The sequence below is a fragment of the Pogonomyrmex barbatus genome, unplaced genomic scaffold (genome assembly GCF_055798465.1).
Source record: "Pogonomyrmex barbatus isolate J1 unplaced genomic scaffold, ASM5579846v1 scaffold11, whole genome shotgun sequence".
Lineage (NCBI taxonomy): Eukaryota > Metazoa > Arthropoda > Insecta > Hymenoptera > Formicidae > Pogonomyrmex > Pogonomyrmex barbatus.
This window is the reverse complement of record NW_028297107.1, coordinates 268545-273576: the sequence shown is the minus strand read 5'-3', so window position 1 is coordinate 273576 and position 5032 is coordinate 268545. Positions and strand designations below refer to the sequence as shown.

General features: G+C 27.8%; 1 long non-coding RNA gene across 2 annotated transcripts; it reads left to right on the top strand.

Annotated features, from left to right (window-relative positions):
• The first annotated feature begins 676 nt into the window (after positions 1-676).
• On the top strand, positions 677-3311 carry LOC148937685 (uncharacterized). 2 transcript variants are annotated; one of them, XR_016138041.1, is made up of 3 exons: positions 704-1292; positions 2263-2549; positions 2655-3311. It is a non-coding gene; the product is annotated as an uncharacterized LOC148937685 (long non-coding RNA). The 2 variants fall into 2 exon arrangements; XR_016138040.1 differs by lacking the exon at positions 2655-3311 and having other exon boundaries at positions 677-1292.
• The last annotated feature ends 1721 nt before the right edge of the window (positions 3312-5032 follow it).

The window sequence follows — 5032 nt, the reverse complement described above, 5'->3', positions numbered from 1 at the left end:
TATTTTAATGTAATATTTAAAATAATTAATAGTAAGATTACTGTTAAGTAAATAGATGTAACGCCGAATAAATGTAAATTGATTGACAGTGTAATCAGCATAATGATGTGAAGTGAAATGAAACAATTTAGTTGAGTACAATCGGTATGTTACTATATTCTCTACCATCAGGTCCTTCCATTAATTACAACGCAGTCGCGTGCGTACACCCTGCGATTCGTTATGCCCGTTGAAGCGCATAATTGAAATTGCTAATAGCATGGTTTCCTTGATACAAAAACAGTCGTATTTCTAGTATAACAAAATCCGATTAAAACATATTTCAAAAATTCCAAATTTCTAAAAGTTATAGCCTGCAATCTTTTTCTTTTATTTCTATGATATCAAACAACTTATTATCATGATAAACATGATTTTAATTGTTCTATAATTAAGTATACCAGTAAATATTTTTTCTGTGTACATATAATAGATTTTTAAAATTGTTTTATATTCAATCATAATATACAAAAAGTAATAGTTTTTAGATTATATACAACTAAAAATAAAAAATTTATTACAAGCTAAATTTTTATGTAAATTTTTTTATAAAGCTACATAATAACGGACAATATAATGTATAATTTTATGTTTTAGTAAATTTTATTTAAATAACTGTCTTCTTACTTAATGGGTTAATAAAAAAGATATTTAACGTTAAAGTATACAAATTTAAAATATATATAAGCTTTGTTGGCACTTTTTCCTATCAATAGACGATTAAATCCAAGATAATTATATAGTAACAAGTAAGGATTAATGGTAAAGTATATAAGAATCGGCGTAAGAATAAAGTTAACATTAATTTAAAAAATTTCTTGCGCCGATTCTTTCATCTACAGATTAAAACTCATTATCTATAGGTGGCTTTTGCGATTTCTAAGGAGGCTAAGTTTAAGGAGAAATTTTGAGATGAGGTTTGCAGGCGAGATTAAGGCTATGACTACGGCTGTCGGAATCGGAAGTAAAGGTGGTGGAGGACGCAGGAGAGAGAGAGAGAGAGAGAGAGAGAGAGAGAGAGAGAGAGGAGGGAGAATGCTGAGCCAGCATAGCCTGCTTGCCAGCCTGCACATCGATACCAACCAGTCAGCCGGCAAACCAACCTATCTACCAATAAACCCACCTCTACAGCCGATAGAGAAATTTTTCTTCTCGACAAAAAGCGTGTTACGCGTTGATCTAAGCGCAATCGAAATTTTACACGTCATGCAATTGATTTCATCAATAATCTATATTGCGAAGTTATTAAGGAGGTATGATCACTTTATTTTTTAATTATATATGTTTTAGAATAAACTTGCAAGCATATCTTTATGTCTATACTAAATATCAAGAGAGACAAAATATTTAAGATTAAATATAATAAAAATATAATTTATATTAATTTATATAAATTATTTATCATTTTATATACATTTATGTGTGAAACTTAAGAACATCAAGTATTTTTTAAAATCCATTTGAAATTTTCTTTTATTCATTCCAAATTATACTATAATAAGAGAATAATAATATATTATACGTTTCCAATTTTAATATTACATATACTGTTACTTTTTTTACTAATATTTTTTTATCAATTATTATTTAAGTTAACTTTTTTAACAGAAAGAAATAAAGAATACGTAATTAAAGATTAATTAAGATAAAAACAATTAAAAATAAAAATATTTTTCAATCTAAATTAATAGATGCACCAAGATAATAAAAATGTGTGTGTGTGTGTGTGTGTGTGTGTGTGTGTGTGTGTGTGTGTGTGTGTGTGTGTGTGTGTGTGTATAATCATTACACTCATTACACTCATTAATCAAACAAATAAATTGTTTTAACATACTTATATATAATTTATTAAAACCGAAATAAAAATTCAGTTGATATAAATAACGATATAACGTATACACATAATTTTTTGCTAATATCAGTATTATAAAGATATTATTAAATATTAATATTGTTAGAAATCAATTTAATTGGTAATATACTTGAAACAATATAACGCGCGTGCATTATTTATTCTTTGACATAAAAAACCATTAGATTTAAAATTTTTTAATTAATTCATTATTAATTTAGTTTTATTATAATCATATGTCAAAATTTAAATTAATATTTCGACATGTATTTTGAAATGTACGATCACTTTTACAAAAAAGTTAATATGTTTACGGGTATTATCCGTGTCATTATACATTATTAAATGCCAACGTTTCGTGAACATTGCAGTTTACTTCATCAGGGCGAGGAGCAGTTTGATGAGCTACTGTGACACATATTGAAAATAGTATCGTGGAAGCAATCATTTATATTTAATATACTTTTTACGGCAATCAATTTTATTTTAAATGACTAACTTTGATTAAATCAATCAATATTACACTTTATAAATAAATATGAATTATCTTTAATTATTATTATACTATTATTATACTCTTATACTTTCACAAAGGAGATAAAATTATCAATATGATCCAAAAGACCCAAACCAGTCCATAAGAACCAAAAAGAAATAAGTTGAGTATTGATCAGAAAATTGATCATTAAAAAAGTTGAACGAATACGTACTCGAAAATTGATCGTTGTCATTTATGACAACGTGGATGATAGATTAGTTGCAGGAACAGATGAAAAGAAGATTGACTATTTCATATGTAAGCTAAAAAAAGAGTTCAAGAGTTCAAGAAATTTCAGATATTTAGTAATTCAGATTTTGTTGGAGAATTAAAAAAAATAATTACGAGACGTTCACGGGAATTGTCAGTATGCATTCAGGAACACCTACATCATGGCTGAGTCAAAGGCTGCGTTATATGGTCTTCAACAGAAGCTGAATACGTTGCTGCCGCTGAGGGAACCAAAGAACTTATTTAGTTGAAACGCCTATTGAAGAACTCACGGAGATAAAGTATACTACTGCTTTTCTAATAGAAAATTTCGGAGCAATTAAATTGGTTAAAAATCCGGAGAAAAACTAAGCGATCCAGGTATGTGGAAGTAAAACATCATGTTCAAAAAAAGTACCAAGAAGATTTCATTCATATTGAACATATATGGAGGATATGACTGTCGACATTATGATAAAACCTCTGGGATGTCAGAAATTTGAAAAATTTCGAGACGGCCTAAGTTTAGCAAATAAAAGAAGGCTTCTGTCAATTTCTCTGAGAGAAAGTATTGGAGATCATAGAAATTGACTTGAGCGATCTCTCTCTCTCTCTCTCTCTCTCTCTCTCTCTCTCTCTCTCTCTCTCTCTCTCTCTCTCTCTCTCTCTCTCTCCCCTCTCTCTGTGTGTGCGCGCGCGCGCGCGCGTCTGTCTGTCACACGCACACACACACACACACACACACACACACACACACACACACACACACACACACACACACACACACACACACACACACACACACACACACACACACACACATACATACGCACACGCGCGCGCGCGTGTGTGTACACAAAATAATAAATACAAAAAAGAACTTTGATAACTCTTATTAGCATAGAAAAAAAGGAACTTAAATTATGTTAGTACAAAAAAGCACCTTATAAAAAGATACATACACATATATTTATTCTTTAAATTTTAAAGATAGACGCTTACTAATGAAACACAATAATAATATATAGTTTCTATCTATAATGCATTTTTAATAATATTATCTTCTTCTTCTTCTTTCTATATAGGCTTTTAGGGCCTGTTCTATCTCATATGCCTGTGATGCGCATATATAGATAATGCACAGGCATATGGGACCTACTTTTTAACGCCGGTTTCGAGCGGCAAATTTTTGAAGAGGTTCTGTGGGCAAGAATATTCTCTTTGCCAGACCGAGAGGAGACACAAGCGTATGAAAATATTTTAATTCTATCGAGATTCAAACCCGGCATTTCTAGACCAATGCGCTGTCTACTATGCCACGCTCACTCTTGATAATTATCATATTTGAAAATATTTTCTAACATTCTATAATAATAAAAATTTAGAATTGTATAAATATTAAATTTATCATTTTATATACTATGTAAAACATAATACGCATATTGCCAGTTTGTAAAGACAGAAAAAAAACATTTTAATGTATTTTTACAAACTTTTACATGTCATTACAGATACAATTTTAGTACCGCAAATATATTCTAATATTATTCATAATATATTTGATTGTAAATAGAATATTGCAACTGATTCGGTCGCAAATTTAATCGTTTAAAATAGGTTTAAAACTTCCATTGCGACAGTGAAATGTGATAATGTAGCTATCATATGATAACCTTAGGACTCTTGTGGCATTGCTGCACAAGGTAATCTTTATTCCAAAACAGGAAAAAGTATAAGTAAAAAATATACTAGATAGAAAAAAATCAATCCGGAAATTATATTTACATATATATTTTATGTAACATTTTTGACATAGTATTTATAATATAATATAGAATATGACTCATAATAATTTTATTATTCAAATTTTTTTATAAAAGTATTTAGAAATTAAATAAAAATATTAAAATATATATTTAAACATTTAAAGATTATAATTTTTTTGTTAGAGTTATAATTTATTATATTTCTATATTTTAATACAAATTAATTAGTATGCATTAATTAGTATACATGATACAAATAAAATGATCTTTCTAGAAAGAATTTGATTATTATATATTTTAAATATTTAGAAAACAAACATATTTAATTAAACAATTATTTAATCCGAGCAGTACATACTAATTGGTCAACAATTGACTTCTAATTAAAAGTTAATAAGTGGAAAAATAATGTTGGGCCAATTAAAATGTTACAATCAAATTATTTAATTGAATTATTAAACAAATTTTTTTTATTTCTTTTATTATTTTTTTATTCTTTTTTATTTTTTTCATTTGATACCTTAATGATTTGATTTGTTAAAAGGCATTGTTATGTATAAAGGTTTTATAAATTTTAATTATCTTGAATAATGGGAAACAACAATAATGAATAACAACAATGAGAAA